This window comes from Hemiscyllium ocellatum, chromosome 34 (genome assembly GCF_020745735.1).
Source record: "Hemiscyllium ocellatum isolate sHemOce1 chromosome 34, sHemOce1.pat.X.cur, whole genome shotgun sequence".
Lineage (NCBI taxonomy): Eukaryota > Metazoa > Chordata > Chondrichthyes > Orectolobiformes > Hemiscylliidae > Hemiscyllium > Hemiscyllium ocellatum.
In genome coordinates this window covers 47,133,989-47,155,560 of record NC_083434.1, presented here as the reverse complement: position 1 = coordinate 47,155,560, position 21,572 = coordinate 47,133,989, and the positions used below count along the sequence as shown (strand labels likewise).

Here is a 21,572-nt window from a genome sequence, read left to right as displayed (position 1 = left end):
CGGATGATCCAAAGGAGATCCCGAGGTCCCAATGGAAACATTACATCAAAAACGTGTTTCCAACAGCGATCGGGTCTCTTGTTTACAGTGATTAAAAAGGCACTGTTGCCAAATGACTGACCTCCCGCCCTCTCTCTCTCCCCACACTTGCCCTGGAGTTCTACATTGGAGTGTACCCGAAACCCCCCTTCCCCAGATAATCTCTCCACCATTACCCTGTACAGGGCAGAGGTGGAACCTGTCAAAACATTGCAGTAAAAGGTTGTGCGTGTGTGCTGAGGCAGTGTGTGCTATTCGGAGTCTTACCCCACAAAGGCAGCTACAGCACCAGCAGTATTGCTGGTGTTCAATCAGGCTGCCTGGAGAGGGGGCGGGGTCGGATGGTGGGGGGAGGGGCGCAGTGTGGGCTGGGGAGGGGGGGGTTTGGACGGGATTGTGGGGCACGGTTGAATGTGGGCGGAGTTGGATGGGTTGGGGGGCGGGTGGGGGGTAGTGTTGGGGTGGGGTGTCGGGCTGTGTGCTGCTGCTAATCTCCTGAACGGGGAACAGACTTTAAAAATTCTAAGCCCCAGAGGAAAGACATTTAATCGATTAACCAAATAATTGATTATCCGAACAAAATAGTGCCTGCCCATCATGTTTGGATAATCGAGGTTCCCCTGTAGATGGTGGGCGGGCTTTGGGGATCAGGAGATGAGTTACTCACCGCAGTATCCCTTGTCTCTGATCTGTTCTTGTAGCCACTGTGTTTATGCAGTTATGTTTCTGGTCAATGGTAACTCCCAGGTGGTTGACAGTGGGGAATTCAATGATAGTAACACCATTGAATGTCAAGGGCTGGTGGTTAGCTTGTGTCTTATTGCAGATGGTTATTGCCTGGAATTTGTATAGTGCAAATGTTATTTGCCACTTTTCAGACCAAGACTGGATATTGTTCTGGATTTGCTACATTTGATTATGGACTATTCCAATTTCTGAGGAGTCTCGAATGTGCTGAACACTGTGCAATCATTGGCAAATATCTCCACTTCCTACCTTAGGATGGAGCAAAGTTCATTGGTGAAACAGCTGAAGATGGTTGGACCTAGTACTCTACTCTCACAAACTCCTGCAGAGATGCCCTGGAACTGATGACTGACCTCCAACAACCACAACCATCTCCCTCTGTCCACGTATGAAGCCAACCAGCACAGACTTTCCCCAGATACCCATTGGTTGCAGTTTTGCTAGGGCTCCTTGATGCTATACTCAGTCAAATGCAGCCTTTATGTCAAAGGATATCACTCTCACCTGACCCACACCTCACATGGTCTGGCCTAACTGTGACTCCAGACCCACAGCAATGTGGTTAACTCCTAACTGCCCTATGCAAAGGCCAAGCAAGTCACTTGAGTTCCAGGCCTTGCCAGAGATTTTAAAATTCTATAAAAGAATCAAGATAAAGTTCACCTTTGATGTGAATCTTTGATGGTCTTTTTTAATAGAACTGACTAGTAATCACTGTTTTAAACATTTAAATTCCTCCCTGACATCCACAGCCTTTATAGGGAAGAGAATTTTAAATTGTTTCCATTATTTTGTGAAAAATGCTTTCTACCTTCACTCTGAAATAGCTTAACTCTAATATTCAGATAGAGCTTGCTTGAGCAGAATTTCCCTCCAGTTAAATCATTTCCCTGTAGCAAATCCTTTCTGAATCACTTCAATTAGATCATCCCTCAATCTTCCAAATTCCAGGGAATCGGGCTCAATATTTTGCAACAAGAAAGGGACAAGGAGAAAGTCAATATTGTGAGTTAGGTCTTTTGAATTTCTGATCCTAGTTTCAGTCTTTGTGATCACACATTCATTAACAAGGACACAATTGGGGGCATGCTTATTTGTAGATATGCCAAACAACGTAACCAGAGATTTAATGACACACCTCTGGTGCAGACAAGACTTCAATGTGGGTCTTCTGGTTCAGAGGTAGGGACACTACCTTTACAATACAAGAACTCTCAGTCTCATTTTAGGAATGTAAACTGCTGCACCTCATTGTTCACAAAGCACTCACAACCCTACTGAGCTATCATAGTACAACATAGCAGGCAGCCTACAGCCAGATGTACCAACAACAATATTTAATTCTATAACATTTTTTATGTCCCAAGGCCCTGCACAGAAGTGTTATCAGCCAAATTCTGACAATGAGTCACAGAAGCACTTACTAAACCATATGTTCAACATGGGAGACTTTACAGATTTCTCTGGAGGAGGAGAATTAGGTACAACAGCATCATAACGTTGGCCTGTTGCTGTAAACTGACATTCCTGTGGGGAGTGTAGCTATGAGTCTCCACTGATGATGGTGATCAGCCACAGACAGTTTTACAACAGTACTCCATTGTCCTGACAGTGTAAGGGCTGATCGGTTCCACATCAGAGAATTTAGTGTGTGAAAAGTAATGAAGGGACAAAATAAAGTTTAATTTTCGCTGATTTGGATTCCCTTCAGATTGAGTTTAATCACTTGAGTCACTGTAGCAGCTAAAGATAAGTTAGCATCAATAAAGCAGTCATCTGGCACTTTGAAAATCTCCGTGGTCTCTATGTAAACAGATGGAGCTGCCTAGACTGACACTTTACACTGGACACGTTGTCGGGGTTCCTGGGACTGTTTTTATTTATAGCTATAAAACTGACTCTGTACAATTCAAGGAATACCGGAGTGTCATTATACAAATGTAATCTGTCAATATATTCCTTCACTGGATTGAAAACAGGGGGTTTCGCCATTTTCAGTCAGTGTTTTCCTGCAGTCACTGCATCCCAGGATTTAGCAGGGAGAGGGCAGCCAGGGGTTAGAGTGCAGTGAGGGGGTTACAGGGCAGTGAGGGGGTTACAGGGCAGTGAGGAGTTACAGGGCAGTGAGGGGAGACAGGGCAATGAGGGGGTTACAGGGCAATGAGGGGGTTACAGGGCAGTGAGGGGGTTACAGGGCAGTGAGGGGTTGCAGGGCAGTGAGGGGGTTAGAGGGCAATGAGAGGGTTACAGGGCAGTGAGGGGATATAGGCAGTGAGGGGTTATAGGGCAGTGATGAGGGTTTGAGGGCAATGATGGGGTTAGAGCACAGTGAGTGGCTGAGGGGGTTACAGAACCATGATGGTTTACAGCGCAGTGAGGGGTTGCAGGGCAGTGAGGAGGGTTAGAGGGCAGTGAAAGGTTACAGGGCAGTGAGGGGGTGAGAGGGCAGTGAGGGGGTTACAGTGCAGTGAGGGGTTAGAGGGCATTGAGGGGGTTACAGGGCAGTGAGGGGTTACAAGGTAGTGAGGGGGATACAGGACAGTGAGGGGGTGAGTGGGTTACAGGGTAGTTACAGATTACAGGTTACAGTGTGGTCAGAATTAACAATGCACAGTTCATTTTTACTGTGCAATGGTTGACATTAAAGTCACACTGAAGAGAATCTTTTGTGCTCCCCCATGCTAGGTTTGTGGGCAGGTTGAATGGCTGCCATTCCCTTCTCTACTCCACAGCCTTTACTCCCCCCCTGCCACTTCAAGCTGTTAAATTGGTAACTGATGTCGGGTGAAGGGGCCCATCTCTGTCTTCTCTGGTGTCATTGTAGCAGTGGGGCTGGGAACCCACTGTCCAAACCCTGACATGGCACTTTGTGGGGGCTTCCTCATTCAAACACGTGTTGTGCCTCACCACGAGACAGAGTATCAGGCTGGCTGAAGCTCAGGGATGGAAATCCCCCTGCCTTTACTGTGAGTTCCTTTTACCCTTTGACCTAGTGACCCTGACCTGCCATCCCCCAACCCATTGTTTGGGTCACCCCTCCATCTGAGTCCTCAGTGAGTGCAGTTCCAGCCACTGCCACTGTCTCCCAGTGTTGCTGTTAGCACAGGAGAGCTGCCATTATCCAGTTGGCTACTGGATCTCAGCAGGTGTGATTTGTACCCCAGGGTGGGGTGGGAATCAGGGGAGCGATTGGGGGTGGGGTGGGGATTGGAGGGGGTGTAGTCTGGGAGCCCTGGATACTGTGGGGAAAACCAGATGCTGTTGACTTGCGTGAGTGACAAAGGAAATGGCTGCCATTTCCAAGGGTCGGTGCCTTGGTCTTTCAGTATCTTTCCAGCTAGAGCCTCCAAGATTCTGCTCATTGTGGTCACCACTCCCCCATTTATCTTCATCTGAGTTTACTGACTATGTTACTCAGGAAATTACAGGGTGAATGGAAACAGAAAGCCGTAACAGTCGGCACACAAATCACTGAGTGTGAGTGGCATCTCCTCCAGAGAAAGCAAGGGGATAGAAATCACAGCCATAGAAGACCATGACTGAATACCCCTGATTCAATCTTACCCCTCATCTGACTACAGAATCCCCTCAAACTCCCTTCCCCTCCACACCCGACAATCTTCACAATATTGATCACATTCAATAACCCCTTCCTAACCCCACTTCACTCCCACTCCAACACCCATGTGCAATGACGTTATTAAAATTACAGAAGGACACCCTCAAGTTGTGACTCGGCGAGCTCCTTTAAAGCAATGTCCAGTTTAATTGCAATCGGTAATGTTTCTCCTGTATCAGGTACATAAGGACAGTGATTCAAAGCTCCTATAGTGCCAGCCTACCCTGTCTTTTCAGGATCTGTCTGCTCGATTACAGCAGCATATTACATGATCAAACTTCTCTTCATGATTTGGAGATGCTGGTGTTAGACTGGGGTGGACAAAGTTAAAAATCACACAACACCAGGTTATAGTCCAACAGGTTTAATCGGAAGCACTAGCTTTCGGAGCGCTGCTCTTTCATCAAGTGGTTGTACACCTTCTCTTCAACCTGTCTCTTGTACTTTGCCAATTTCTAACCCACAGTTGGTATGGAACAGAAGGAGGCCATTTGTCCATCATGTCTACATCAGATTGCTAAACAAGCATTTCCTCATGCCAAATTCCTGCTTTCTCCCAACACTCTTACATTTCATTTTTATCCAAATAATCATTCAATGCCCCCTTGACTGACCTAATGATACTGTCTTCATGACATTTTCAGCCTGCACTCCTTGCTCTAACTGCTTGTTGAGGGAAAAAGCTTTCCCCCTCACTCACCCTCGCTCCTGATACTTTTACACCATGACCAGCAGGTTTCCTCAATAAGTCTGTGTGTGACACTGTATTAAACACCTTCTCTAAGTTCACGTGTGCCATGTCAACAGTGTTACCTTCACTGGCGTTTTTGTTACCTCTTCCACAATCTCCGTCAAGTCAGTTAAATATGATTTCCTCTTCTGACATCCAGCTGACTCTTCTGAATCAAACCACCTTTTTCAGTGTTATCACTAATTTGATCCTGAATAATTGGCTCCAGACTCTTCCGCACCATTGAGTGAGGCCCCTCATTGCTGGACTTCCTACTATGTTTGCAATTTTCCAGGCTTCTGGCATCACCCTCAAGTCTAGGGAAATTCTAGTCATCCTTCAATAACCTTTTACTAATTATATGGTCATAGAAGATTTTTATTCATAACTGCTAAATCAAGTGGTGTCATTTTTTGGCACAACTCCATAAACACTGCCCCCTCCCCTGCACCCCCACCCGCCTCCCCATCCCAACCTTTAACTGCACACAATGTTTTAGCTGAGGCCTTGCTGACTTCCTGTACAGTGATAGCAGGTGTCTGTCATTGTCGTCAATGCCTCGCGGCACAAAGCTGAGAATATCAAAATCGTTCCTATATAATATTCCCAATGTATCCTGCTTGCAGTGTTCCCTGTGTGAGTGCAACAAACATAATACCGTTCCTTTCCTCCAGGTGTGAATCCAACCACTCGATTCCTTTTCACTTCACTTTTGCAAAGGCTCCTCAAATACTATCCTAACGTAAAGGACAGTTACTCTCACCTCACCTCTGGAATTCAGCTCCTTTCGTCTAAATTTTGAGCTGAAATTGTAGAGAGACATGAAAGCCCCTGGCAGAACCAAAATTAAGAATCAATGACTAGTCATTAATGTGTAAGGGTCATTCAGGTAACATTGTTGGCATTGCTTTCCATCACTTTGTTGTTGATTGTGAAAAGACTGAAGTGGGAACTGCCCAAGTTGGATTTATCCTGCTTTTTGTGGATATGACATATCTGGACAATCACTGGTATTGTTGGGAAGATGTCAGTGTTGTAGCTGGATTGGAAATGATTGGTTAAGGGTTCAGCAGTTTCTGGAGCACACATCTCCAGTACAATAGCTGGCAATGGATCGGTGGCCAGGTTCGTATTCTTGAGATGGGCAGTGGGACCAATGCCAGTTCTGGCAGAATTTTGGTCAGTTGCCCCTGGGTATAGTTGAGAGGAGCCACAGGGACAGCTGCAGGCCAAGTCAGGCTGGGTAAAAGGCCCACCTCATATATAGTTGAAAATGTGTTGCTGGTTAAAGCACAGCAGGTTAGGCAGCATCCAAGGAATAGGAAATTCAACGTTTCGGGCATAAGCCCTTCATCAGATTCCTGATGAAGGGCTTATGCCCGAAACGTCGAATTTCCTATTCCTTGGATGCTGCCTAACCTGCTGTGCTTTAACCAGCAACACATTTTCAACTGTGATCTCCAGCATCTGCAGACCTCATTTTTTACCCACCTCATATATATACCACCAGCTCTCTTCCAGCCCATCTCACAGGTCCCTAGTTCCCAGTCCACCCTACTCAGTGAAAATTGGATGCACAATCAGATTTATAACGAAACTTCAAATGGCAAAGTTTTAAAGGAATATTATTCCCAGACAGTCACAGAATATTTACACTGAGCAAGGGAAATAGAAACAAAAGGTAAAAGGTAAAAGTCTAGATTTGTATTTCTGACATTTTTGTTCATCAAGTCATTGAGATTTTCTTCAGAAGGTTCCTTCTCATCTGACTAACACACAATAAACATATGTACACTTTTCACAGTCAACGGAAAAAAACTGCTCAAATCATTCTTAAAGATATTCTAAACTGACACAGAGTACCGTGACCAGAATTGGTTTGACATTTGCACACTATCAAAAGGATTGTAAAAACAATAAAATAATAACATCTGGAGCTGTTACTTTAATGAGCCTTCAAGCAATAATAAAATATGACATCTGATAGAGTGATCATAAAAACATTAATGGGCATCATTCATTAAAGAGACAGTTTCCTTTATTATTGCCTGGTACAGAATAAATAAACAATAATATTTCTAGTAATTCCTGTAACATATCCCATAGATCTTAACTGGAAACCTGTCTTCACTGGGCTGGATACAACTTGGTTCAAACTAACTGAAAGGAGTAATCAAAATTTTCAAAATTTATTATCACTGACTTGAGCCAGTCTAATGTTTGTATAAATGGTCAAATGATTAATTATTAAGAATTTTGTATTTCATACTCACAGCCAGAATTTTGCAAGTTTCCCACTTCTATCTTCAGCTGCATCTCCATCAACCTGACTGATCAGAATTCTAACAGGAATTGGGGAAGCTCAATGGTCTCTTGTGAAATTTCAGTTACCAGATGCTCAGCTCAAATATGTTGATGAAATCAGTGAATTATATTGCCTTAACTTAAGTGAATTATATCCAGTGCTTGATGAGTATCCTTTCTCAAAGGTAGAGTTGATTAATCAAAAATATTTCCCAGAGACAGTCACCTCATCTCCAAGCCTGCATTTATTGATAATGATGTTGAATCATTAAGAGGCTCCAAAATCAGCAGTGAAGATTACAAAGTGTATTTAATTGTTTCCATTGTTAATAAACCACTTCACTTTGATATTTCTTTGAGGACTTCAGTTTTAAAGGATTGTGCAAATGTAAATCTATTTGGGAATTTGAATTAGTTTAACAAAAGGTCGCTAGAAGAACCTTGAACACTGAAACTTCTTTTTTAAACAATATTTCTTGAAAATCATACATCTTCAGATCATCACATGGACTCACTTTTCAGATTTTTAATGCCTGAGCTTTACAGCTAACTTGTTTGGACAATGTGTGGCTCAGAGAAGTGTTTCTGTTTAGAATCACTTCAATAAAGTCCGCTTAGGGAAGGTTACCCAGCTAATGTTTCCACCTATTGAAGTATTTTGTGGTAAATTCAGTGTGAAGCCTAGTTGTTTATCATCGAAGAGTGATTGAACTTCTCAAACCTGTACTCCCTCAGCAAGCTGAGTCTGTCAAGGCCCCAGAGACTGTGCACGATCAGTAAACTGGCCACTGTACAAAGAAAATCAGCTCATCATAACATTTTATATCTTATCATTTTGTCTTTAAGAATAAATAAAATGGCCAAACAGAATTTTTGTTTCTTTTTAAAATGAAACTCTGCAGAGAGGAATCAATTTTATTTCTCTTGACCTGAACTATATATACGTGTTGCTGTGTGTATATGTTTTGTTTTCTTTAGCATTGTAAGTGCTTATATTTTATATAATTGAGTGTTAACCAATTCTACATCTCATTCAAATGGTTTTTGCTTTATAATAAATTGAGAATTTTCTGATTATTGTCTTGATTTTTAAATAATTAACTGCTTGAGACTGTGTACAATTTGTTCCAATTGTGTTTTTTTTAGAGTTCTACCAAAGTTATCAGACTGGAGCCAAACTCGAAAGCACACAGCAGAGTTGATTATCTTTACAATTAGTATCCTTGTCCACATTTCAATCTCTTTTTATATACAACAAATAGTTAGATGCCCCGCCACATCACAGTGTTTTTCTCATTCACTCGCAGACATGGGCATTGTTGGCTGGAGCAGAGTTTATTGCCCATCTTTAGTTGCCCCTTGAGAAAGTGGGGTGAGCTGCTTTCTTGGACTGCTGTAGTCCATGTGCGGTAATTTGACCCACAGTGTCCTTTGGGAGAGAATTTCATGACTTTGATCCAGTGACACTGAAGGAACGATGATATATTTCCAAGTCAGGATGGTGAATGGCTGGGTGGTTAACTTGCAGGGGGTGGTGCTCTCATGCATCGTCTGTCTTTGTCCTTCTTGATGGAAGTATTTTTGAGTTTGAAAGATGCTGTCTGGGGAGCCTTGGTGAATTTCTATAGTACATCTTGTAGATGGTACACACTGCTGCTCCTGTTGGTGGTGGAGGAAATGGACGTATATGGATGTAGTTGAATTACGTGAGTTGTTTTGTCCTGGATAGTGTCTATTGGAGCTGCACCCATCCAGGCATGTGGGGAGTAATCCATTACATTCCTGATTTGTGCTTTGCAGATGGTGGACATGATTTGGGGATTCAGGTAGGGAGTTACTCACCATAGTACTCCTAGCCTCTGACCTGCTCTCAATGTCCCTGTGTTTATGTGGCAAGTCCTGTTGAGTTTCTGGTCAACAGTAACCCCCAAGGTGTTGATAGTGAAGAATTCAGTGATGATAACACCATTTGGATGGTGGTTAGATGGTCTTTGCCCAGCATATGTGTTGTGAGAATGTTACTTGCCACTTTTCAGCCCAAATCTGGACATTGTCCTGATCTTGTTGCACTTGAACATGGACTGATTCAGTATCTGAGGAATCATGAATTTTGTTGAATGTTTCACAATCATTGGTGAACATCTCCAATTCTGATCTTATGATGGAGGAAAGGTAATTGATGAAGCAGCTGAAGATGGCTGGGCCTAGGACACTATCCTGAGGAACTCCTGCAGAGATGTCCTGGAGCCGAGATGACTGACCTTCAACAATGGCAACCATCTTCCCATGTGTCAGGCCGAGTGGTTTTGTTTCTAAACTATTAATCCAGAGACCCAGGTAATGTTCTTGGAACCAAGCTCAAATCCCATCATGGCAGATGGTGGAATTTAAATGCAGTTAAAAAAATCTGGAATTAAGAGTTTAATGATGGCCACAAAACCATTGGGAAAACATCACTGATATCCTTCAGAAAAGGAAATATGTCATCTTTTACTGTTATAATTGTGGTTCACTAGAACCACAGATAGAACACATGGTAGATGGAGGTAGATTGAACAGGGAATATTTCATTTTGTGAACTCTCAGCTCCACAGTCGATCCTATACTCCCTTCCTTAGCGCCTGCTGATTTCATTCTGAAAGGTGTAGTGATTGTAATTGTAACAAGGTTAACCAGGTGGACCTCATCATAGTGGTTAGCAACACAGCCTCAAAGCGCCAGAGACCCAGGTTCAATTCCCGCCTCAGGCAACTGTGTGTGTGGAGTTTGCAGATTCTCCCCGTGTCTGTGAGGGTTTCCTCCGGGTGTTCTGTTTTCCTCCCACAGTCCAAACATGTGCAGGTGAGGTGAATCTGCCATGCTAAATTGCCCGTAGTATTAGGTGAAATGGTAAATGTAGTAGAATGGGTTTGGGTGGGTTGTGCTTTGGCGGGTTGGTGTGGACCTGTTGGGCGAAGGGCCTGTTTCCACACTGTAAGTAATCTAATCAAGAATATAAGTTCCCTGATTAGAGCTGTTAATCTGCCCTGTCTGACAGATATAAACAGGAATGTAAGGGCACAGCTTGTCACTGGCTACTTGGGTGTTTCTTTTCTTCCTGTTGGTGGATGCTGAATAAAGATTCATGCACCTTGTGTTGTTCACTGTGTCTTACACCTGCACACCCAAATCAAAAGATTTAAAAAAACAGGAATGTCAGACCTTCTGTTCACTCTGAGAGCTGGCTCCGAGAGAACTATTTCAGTGTCAAGGACTCTCCATGTGTAAATAAAGGATGACGTAGTGACAGGGTACCAGCCTCTGTGGTGTTATTTCAGTGGTGATGAGAGAAAAGCACCCTCCTGAAGAAAGTCACTTGTGATAGTTGTCTTTCAGTCGGGGTAAGCATTTCTGGCATCATGCTGTTATTTGGGAAGCTTGACTTGTTCAAACCTGCTATCAGACTGGGCACAGTATTTGGAAAGAGTGTGTTTTATTTCAGGCAAATAACATTGGGTCAGGTGAAAACCAATGAGTCATTCCCCTGATGGCTTATGGATCTGCAGCTTTTTTGATTATTAGGAGCCTGAAACTTTCTTTGAGGCACCAGATTCCAAAATCTTTCAAGAGTTGATGGATTTTATTAAAGAATATTATGATCCCAAACCTCCTCTAATACTGAAATGCTAATAGTTTTACTCAACAATTGAGAACAAGGGGAATCAGGATCAGGATTTTCGAGCAGGAACATGTGGATTCGGTTTGGCCTTTGATGAGATTTTGACAGACCATTTGGTATAAGGGATTAAGCATTGGCCTAGCAAGTGATGCCTATGTCGAGTGAATGAATAAATGAAACCATAATTAATCTCACCCTGAATGTCACTGTGCCTTTTTTGCTCAGTGTCTGAGTTACTCTGTCTCTTCCCACAACCATGTTTTCATTAACTGTCTCCCTATTTATACAGATGCCTATGGGTGTCCCATTGCCACTGGTCCCAGAGTTGTATAAGATTCACTTTGTACAAAGTGGAAGCTTGCCTTCTACTTAAATAAAGGGAAATATCAATATAACCTTAAGAATCTAAAAATCCAAACTGTCCTCTGGCATTATTAAAGTAACCTGATTGATGGACCATCAATTAATGACCAATCAGAAAAGCCATCCATGAGCATTCCCATCTAGACATAATCAAGAGCATCTGGAAGGTGGTGAGGTTCCCACAACCCACTCTTAGAACATAGAGCATTACAGCACAGTACAGGCCCTTCGGCCCTCGATGTTGCACCGCCCTGTCATACTAATCTGAAGCCCACCCCAGCTACACTGTTCCATGTACGTCCATATGCCTGTCCAATGACAAATTAAATGTACTTAAACTTGGCGAATCTACTACCATTGCAGGCAAAGCATTCCATACTTTTACTACTCTCTGAGTAAAGAAACTACCTCTAACATCTGTCTTATACCTATCTCCCCTCACTTTAAAGTTATGTCCCCTCGTGTTTGGCGTCCCCATACTTGGAAAAAGGCTCTCCCTGTCCACCCTATCTAACCCTCTGATTATCTGATTAAGTCACCTCTCAACCTTCTTCTCTCTAACGAGAACAGCTTCAAGGCCGTCAGCCTTTCCTCATAAGACCTTCCCTCCATACCAGGCAACATCCTAGTAAATCTCCTCTGTACTCTTTCCAAAGCTTCCACATCCTTCTTATAATGTGGTGACCAGAACTGTACACAATACTCCAAATGTGGCCGTACCAGAGCTTTGTACAGCTGCAGCATAACCTCCTGGTTCGGGAACCCAATCCCTCTATTAATAAAGGCCAAAACACTGTATGCCTTCTTAACAACCCTGTCAATCTGGGTGGCAACTTTCAGGGATCTGTGTACATGGACACCGAGATCTCTCTGCTCATCTGCACTCCTAAGAATCTTACCGTTAGCCCAATACTTTGCATTCTGATTACTCCGTCCAAAGTGTATCACCTCACACTTGTCCACATTAAACTCCTTTTGCCACCTCTCAGCCCAGCTCTGCATCCTATCTATGTCTCTCTGCAACCTATTACACCCTTCATCATTATCCACAACTCCACCGACCTTAGTATCATTCGCAAATTTATTAACCCACCCTTCTAAGCCCTCGTTCAGGTCATTTATAAAAATGACGAACAGCAGTGGACCCAACACTGGCCCTTGCCACTAGTAACTGCACACCAAGATGAACATATTCCATCAACTACAACCCTCTGTTTTCTTTCAGCAAGTCAACTAATGATCCAAACTGCTATGTCTCCCACAATCCCATTCCTCCGCATTTTGTATAATAGCCTACAGTGGGGAACCTTATCGAATGCCTTGCTGAAATCCATATACACCACATCAACCGGTTTATGTGACCTACTCTTCACAAAAAAAGTGCTGACTGTCCTTGATCAGATTATTCTTTTCTAGATGGTTATAAATCCTCTCTCTTATAACCTTTTCTAACACTTTACCAACAACTGCAGTGAGACTCACTGGTCTGTAATTACCAGGGTTGTCTCTACTACCCTTTTTGAACAAGGAACCACATTTGCTATTCTCCAGTCCTCAGGCACTATTCCTGTAGACAATGATGATTTGAAGATCAATGCCAAAGGCTCGGCAATCTCTTCTCTTGCTTCCCAGAGCATCCTCGGATAGATCCCATCCAGCCCTGGGGACTTATCTATTTTCACACTCTGCAGTATTTCTAATACCTCTTCCTTGTGAACCTCAATCTCTTCTAGTCTAGATGCAAGTATCTCTGTATCTTCGTCGCCAACATTTTCATTTTCTATAGTGAATACTGTCGAAAAATATTTATTTAGTGCTTCCCCTATCTCCTCTGATTCCACACACAACTTCCCACTATTATCCTTGATTGGCCCTAATTTGACTCTCGTCATTTTTTTATTCCTGACATACCTATGGAAAGCCTTAGGGTTAACCCTGATCCTATCCGCCAACAACTTCTCATGTCTCCTCCTTGCTCTTCTGAGCTCTCTTTTTAGGTCTTTCCTGACTTCCTTGTAACCCTTAAGCGCCCGAACTGAGTTTTCACATTTTGTCCTAACATAAGCCTTTTTCTTCTTCTTGACCAGGGATTTCACTTCCTTAGTAAATCACGGCTCACACGTTCTATATCTTCCTCCCCGCCTGACAGGTACATACTTATCTAGGACACACCGGAGCTTTTTCTTGAATAAACTCCACATTTTTAATGTGCTCATCCTCTGCAGTTTCCTTCCCCATTCTACGCTTCCTAAATCTTTCCTAATTGCATCGTAATTTCCCTTACCCCCCCCCCCCCCCCCGTAACTCTTGCTTGGTGGAGTACACCTATCCCTTTCCATCACTAAAGTCTTGCCCATTAAATACCCACACAGCACTTCCTCCAAGATACCACTGGCAGACAGTGAGGATATTACCTTCCACCCCTTATGTTGAGGTCTGCTTTACAGTCATTGTTCAAGACTGATCACTCTGCTTTTTCAATAATTCTAATACCATTACTGATACAGTTTGCAGGATGGGAGGAGTTGAACTTGATAAGCTGGGTTTATCCTATTCTGTAATTCTCAGATTTCTAGTTTGGTGAAGAAAATCTGTTTAAACTGAAGTGCAATTCTTTACTGTACCAAGTCCCATGAAACAAAAAGCATTAAATGTAAACTTACACCAAACAAACAATGTATCAAGGTGAATCTGAGACTTCACATCTTGCTATTGTGACCGTGAACATAATGTGAGCGATGGAGTTAGGGTTAGGATCAGGGAGCATACGTCAGGAATTATTTGACCATGATTACCACTTTGCTGAAACAATTCAGAACTGCCATACTCTGCAATAGTCCGACTTTAATTTGAAACTCAAGCCTTATACTATTTGCCATAAAATTTGGAGTATATATAAAAACATTTTCTGAATGCAATGAAATTACAAATACATCCAAAAATAAATTTACTGTGGTATTAGATGGACTGGGGAAAATTCTCTGGTACCTTTTCCACCTCTGACCTACCATTGAACCATCTGTTCCTGAAATGATGGAACTTTACAGGTCTGTGTGAGGTCAGGATTGGCACATTTACCCTCGATCCAATCAATGCCCTGATAAGTGATCAATTATTGTCCATTCATGTGCTGCTCCATGTTTTGTGGGGGGGAGGGGAGTTGTCCAGTACGTTAGTCTCATCGACAGGCACCTTACTCCCTCCACCACTGACGCTCAGCAGCAGCAGCGTGTATCATCTACAAGATGCACTGCTGACGTTGACCAATAATCCTCAGACAGCACTTTCCAAAATCTTGACTACTTCCATCTCGAAGGACAAGAGCAGCAGGTACATGGAAACACCACCCCTACAAGTTCCTCCTCAAGCCATTCAAATATATCACCATTCTTTCAGTGTCGATTGGTCAAAATCCTGGAATTCCCTCCTGAATGTCATCGTGGGTCAACCCACCTCAGGTGGACTGCAGCAGTTCAAGTAAGCAGCTCACCATCACCTTCTCAAGATCAACTAGAGACAGGCAATAAATACTGGCCCAGCCAGAAACGCCCACATCCCTGAGTGAATAAAAACAAAATCCCCTGCCCAGGGTCAACACAACATTCCCATCAAGTGTCAACTACGGTGGCTTTTCAAACAAGAGCCCTCATTCTAACCGTCGGATTGGCCAACCGGTTGGAGGTGGGATTTTGCCTTGGCTGAGGAGTGAAGTTGGATTCACTCTAATTACCACAGTACAGAATAGTAAACAGCTGCAGATACTTATCGCATTGTTCAGCAGCAGGCCAAGGAAACACCTTCATCAGAAACTCCTGTACTATCTGTTCATTTTGTTTTCATTCTTTGTGCAATGTGTGTTCATTTTCTTTATTCTGTGGTGAGATGTTGCCAGCACCTGTTAGCCCCAGTTGTCATGTTGCTTTACAGGTCATAAGAGTCAACTACCTGTTGGCCATATGGGGGGTGGAATGGCAGATTTCCTTCTCTAACGGCAGCAGTGAGACAAGTGGCTTTTACTGCAATCTTCAAGAAGTTCATGGTTACTATGAGTGTGGTTAACTTTAGATTCCAAATTAATTAATTTAAATCAAATTTCACCAACAGCCGCAGTGAGACTTGAAGCACGGTCCTCAGAGCATTAGCCTTGTAAGCACGATCTTTTTTATTTCTGTATATTTCATTATGGATAGGTCTGTTTTAGAAACTAAGAGTTGTAGAAGGATTGCTGAACATTTGAAAAGCAAGATACTGAAACTCATTGTGATTCATGTTTTGTTTAAGCAGTGGGGGAGGATTATGCAGATGGACTGGCACCAGCGAGTGTGAGCTGAAAATGTGTTGCTGGTTAAAGCACAGCAGGTTAGGCAGCATCCAAGGAACAGGAAATTCGACGTTTCGGGCCAGAACCCTTCCGAAACGTCGAATTTCCTGTTCCTTGGATGCTGCCTAACCTGCTGTGCTTTAACCAGCAACACATTTTCAGCTCTGATCTCCGGCATCTGCAGACCTCACTTTTTACCAGCGAGTGTGAACAAAGTATGATTCAGCCAGCAACAAGTTGCTTATTGTTTTGTCCAGGTGTGACAAGTTGTAGATGGCAAAGGTATCATCCTGACACCATCTTTCTGATTATCTCTTGGCTGAATGGCCAGCTTGAGGGGTGAGCAATACTGTTAGAAGCTTTTGGACTACTGTAAGGGGCAAATTGAGCATCTTCATTTCCAGTAAAATATATCAAGCCTCAAGAAATCCAGGAAAATTTCCATCACCAGTTTTAGAGTCATGGAGTCACACAGCACATACTCTTCGGTCCAACTCATCAGCATCGACCAGACATCCCAATCTGACCTAGTCCCATTTACCAACATATAGCCCATATCCTTCCAAACCATTCCTATCCATTCAGATGCCTTTTAAATGTCGTAATTGTACCAACCTCCACCACTTCTTGTGGCAGCTCATTCCATACACACACCTCTGCATAAAAATGTTACCCCTCAGGTCCTTTTTAAATCTTTCCCCTCTCATCTTAAACTTATGGTCTCGAGTTTTGGACTCGCCCACCCTGGGGAAAAACGTTGATGTAAGCTGTGGACATGATTCAGCAGCTAATAGACTTTGCAGTTAGTGTACCAATTGTACTGTGTCTCCTCCAAAGAAGTGAAAGGGAATTGAAGAAGAGAGATTAAAAAATCGTAAGTGCTCATAATCAAAAAGATCATCTCCGTGAGCCGTGTGGATTGGGACCATTGAATTAGTTCCCAATTTTTCTTCTTTCCACCCATAACACCTATGTTTTAGTTTCTCTACATGAGTCTGTCTGTGTGTAGGTATAGGAACAGTTTAAGAGATGGTCAGTGTTTTAAATTTAACTATAATTTAACTATAGAGTTCATTTCTAACAGTTCATAATAGTTTATCTGTGATTAGAATCTGTTTATTTGTTATAAAAATCATTTACTGTTAAGTTCAGAGATCTGGTCCATGTTTTTGATTAGCCTGATTTTACCTGGCAGAGCAGTTGGGCAGTTTGCGGACCCTGATAACATTATTTTAACTTTTGTGCCAAATCTGGGAACAGTGGGAGATGATTTCTCAGGTGCTCCCCCCTGTGAGGTGCGCCTGAGTACTAACTTCTCCATGACTAATCCAGGGACATTAAAAATCAGTCACCATTTTCCCCAAAACTTATAATATAGTATAATGTTGCAAAAATAGCACTGAGTTTCTATTCTGCTTATTCTATGGTTTTTCCATGATATAAATGAACATCTTCAAAGACCTAAATAAACCTTAAGAGCACTTGGATGTACCTAATATTCTGTATTATTTTGAATAACTTCAAATCAAACTCTCTCCTCGTTATATCTACCAACATTCTCTTTTTTTCTATAAATACACCTAATTGTTTTTGAAATGTATTTGTTCTTGGACAGAAACCTGACAAACAGTGCTGCGAGTCACTTTAAATTCTTTCTCAGGTGTTATGGTGGGGATGCAGGGATGTGCTGGTGTAATGGTAATGTCATTGAGACAGTAATCGAGGAGGGCAGACTAATGCGCTGGGGCTATGGGTTCAAATCGCACTGTGAAAGTTCATAAAACCTAAATTGGAAAGGACAGCTGGGAATCTTTTTGTCAGTATGGAAAAGATGGCTGAATGGCCTCTCACTGTGCTGTGTCCTTTCTATGGTGCTATGGTTATCCCACAAGCACCTTTCACAGGTCTCATCACTTCTTTATCATTAACCGTAATTCTTCCTTCTCAGAACCTAGCAATGGCAGCAACATTGGTCTCACATGGGCACACCACAGGATGCTTCCACAAGAATTAACAGCCTGCTAAGTCTTTACATGCAACAAATTCTTCAAATGTAGCTCTGTATCTCACCTGCATGAGTTTAAGTCTCCTGTTGCCAACTCATTGATCAACATACTCCAACTTTAACGATTATTCAAGAGGCCACATGGTCTACTCTTATGTTTCATAGAACATAGGACATTACAGCAGAGTACAGGCCCTTCAGCCCTCAATGTTGCACCAGCCTATGGAAGCAATCTGAAGCCTAACTATCCTACACTATTCCATTTTCATCCCTATGTTTATCCAATGACCATTTAAATGCCCTTACAGTTGGCGAATCTACCACTATTGCATGAGGTGTTTCACACCCATACAACTCTCTGAGTAAAGAAACTACCTCTGACATCTGTCCTATATCTATCACTCCTCAATTTATAGCTATGTCCCCTCTGTCAGCCAGCAGCATCCAAGGCTCTTTGTTGTAGCAATACTTTCAAACTGTACTTTACATTCTCAAATGAAACAGGAATCATTTCACAATTTGGAAGCAGGATGAAGGCCAGGGACCAGTTGTGTCACAATATGAAGAAAAACTGAAAAGTTAGAAGCTGCTGGACATTCTATTTAAAATTTACCATTCAGTCATTAAATGGTGTTTGGATCTGAATTTGAAATCACGCTTGGAACGTAATAAAGTGTCCATCAAGTCTTTTACATTATTTAAAGGAAAGCTGTAGAAGAGTACAGGATTACACACAATCTCACAATCAGAATTAAGGACAGTATGCAACTCCTACCTCAAAGACAACTCAACTATGTCTTACACAGAGAAGCGCTGACACCCAGTTGCAGGTCGGGCAACTTGTCCAGGTCAGGATAATGTTTTCACATGATTCTCTGTTGTCAAATGCTCTAAAGTCTACTGCTCCCGATGAGATAATTGGTGCCTTGTGTTATCTGCAAATACAAACAGATCTTTGTCAGCCATCATGGAACTACTGTGAACAGCAAGGCACAAACACAGAAGGCCAAACAGTGAGGCCAAATCCTGAATTCAGTAAATTTGTTCTTATAGTATTTATTACTCAAGCACTCTGTTGGTAATGCAACAACAACATTTTTTATTGATTTACAAAGTTTTAATCTGAGTGATTATAAATGTGTTAAACCTTTTTAAAATTATTCACAAAAGGTTTTGAAAGCAAAAGATGCTGGAAATCACAGCAGGTCAGGCAGCATCCTGAGAGCAAGCTAACGTATCGAGTCCAGATGAGGGAGGGGAGTGCGGAGGGAACAGCATTCATGCAATACTTGGGGGGAGACGGTGTGGAGGGTGCAGTGCTGGGGGCAAATGGATACTGATAGTGCAGGTTAAGTGATTGGAATGTGGGAATGGCAGAACAGTGGTGTATCTAACTACCAGACTGGGAAGGACAGACAGTCTCACTGGGGAGGGGAGAGGGGAGCGGGGAGAGAGGACATGGTGACACAGAATGTAACAAGTAAAGCTAAAAGAAAAGAAGAAGTGGGAGCAGGTTCACCATCTGAAGGTGTTGAAGTCAATATTCTGGACTTAATATTGAGTCCAACATCTTCAAATTGTGAACCCACTCCCAGCTCTTTTTGTTTTCAGCAGATTCCAGCATCTGCTCCAGCACAACAAGGGCTTGATGTCTCTTTGGGGATTCATCTTGCAAATATTAATAATTTTAATTCAAAGTGCAACATGATGAGCAGGTTCAGATACTCTGAATGTGGTGAATTTTCAGTATCTTTAAACTTTGAGCTCCCTGTCTCTTTTTCATTCTCAAATGAAGCAGAATGATATGCTTTCCAATGTGGGAAACAAGCAAAAACTGCAGCAGTGTCAAACAGCTCAGGAAGTAAAGAACCCTAAATCTAAGCCTTTGTTATGTCGACCTGAAGTATAATTCATGCACATTCATTTCCTGACTGGCTGTGCTTTTCCAACATCACACTCTTCGACTCTGATCTCCAGCATCTGTCACCCTCATTTTCTCCACATTCATTTTTTGCCAAATATTCAAAGACCAACACTATACGTAAACAGTTTTCAAATAATCATAAAATAGAGGCAGAATTATACTGCAAATATTGGAAGACATCTAGGTTTTGTTATTTTTTCAATATTCAATTCAATAATTTCAATCACATTATCTAATTAGATTAATGTAGGCAACATATTGATGTCGGTAATATAATCAATAAACGCTGACATGAGAAGCCATGTTAACTTGTCAAATTTCTTGATGTGTCATCAATGTTAGAGCCGATGATTCAAGTTGCTATATTAAAGAGTTTGGATAATTAGTTTACATGATTAGTATGCACATTAGCATTTAAACATCCTGCCACAGTTATTTGAGAATATTTGATTTAACTCTTTCTGCACACTTTGTGATGTATTTGTTTTACAGACACAACAGCATCAACTAATTAAATTAACCAAAACTATTAGGATACAAGGAGGATGTTCACTTGTGGGTAATGCTGCTGTAAAACAACTCAACCCAGAAAACAGTGCATGGAAACACTGGAATAAAGAATGAGAGGAGGCCACTCAGCCCTTCAAGCCTGCTTTGCCATTCAATAATATCATGACAGAGCTGATCACACTACAGTCCTGCCTATTCCCGATAATGTAATTGACAATCCATTTACCACTACCTTAGAGGTCAAGGACTCAGCTTCCACAAGCTTTTGAGGAGCAAGTTTCAAAGATTCATAACCCTCTACACGTTTCTCGCTCAGTAGCAGCATTTTGCACGATCGACAAGATGCGCTGCAGAAATTCACCAAAATTCCTCAGACAGCACATTCCAAACCCACAATCACTACCATCTGGAAGGATAAAGGCAGCAGACACATGAGAACACCACCCCCTGCAAGTTCCCCTCCAAGCCACTCGCCATCCTGACTTGGAAATATATTGCCATTCCTTCAGTGTTGCTGGATCAAAATCCTGGAATTCTGTCCCCAGGAAATTGTAGATCTATCTACAGCACGTGGACAGCAGCAATCCAATAAGACAGCTCACCCCCAACTTCTCAAGGGCAACTAGGGACAGGCAACAAATGCTGGGCCAGTCAGTGTTGCCCTAATCCATTAAGTGAATAAAATGAAATTGTACTACTTGATTTAATTAGTTTGAACTTTACTTCATTTCTAAAACGTAATAGAATCAACTCAGTAAATGGAAAACAGGTGTGGGAATGTCAGTAAAAAGGAAAATGTTGCAGTCAATTATAAACGATGTGACAACTGTCCTTCTAAATAAGAATGGGTAAAGTCAATATGGATTTATGAAAAAGTAATCATGCTTAACAAACCATTGAAGGCTTTTTGAGTATATTATTTATAACATTGGTAAAGGTGAACAAGTAGATGTTGTACATTTGAATTTTCAGAAGGCTTTTGATATGTTCTGACCTAGGAACAATTAAAACACATAGAATTGGGGGAAATAAATGGATTGTGAATTGGCTAATGGACAGAAAGCAGGCGATAGGAATCAAACAATCCTCTTCAGGTTGGCAGGATGATTGGAGTGAGTATCATAATGATCTTTGCTAAATTTACAGCAGTTCATTATGTTAATGACTGAGGCATAGAGGCCAATTGTACTATTTCCAAATTTACTGTTCCCACAGTATTAGCTGGGAATGTAATTTGTGAAGATGATGCAAGTATGCTTAAAGAGTTGTTCTGAAGAAGTGTCATTGGATTAGAAACATTAACTCTGTTTCTCTCTCCACAGATGCTGCCAGACCTGTCAAGTCTCTCCAGC

General features: G+C 42.1%; 1 protein-coding gene across 2 annotated transcripts in view; it reads right to left on the bottom strand.

Moving 5' to 3' along the window:
* Positions 1–21,572, bottom strand: part of LOC132832309 (cadherin-18-like) — a 716,018-nt gene that overhangs the window by 535,389 nt on the left and 159,057 nt on the right. For both annotated transcript variants that reach the window (XM_060850203.1, XM_060850204.1), the window contains exon 2: positions 18,562–18,721. The gene's annotated coding sequence lies outside the window, so the exon portion shown is untranslated. The remainder of the gene's footprint in view (positions 1–18,561; positions 18,722–21,572) is intronic.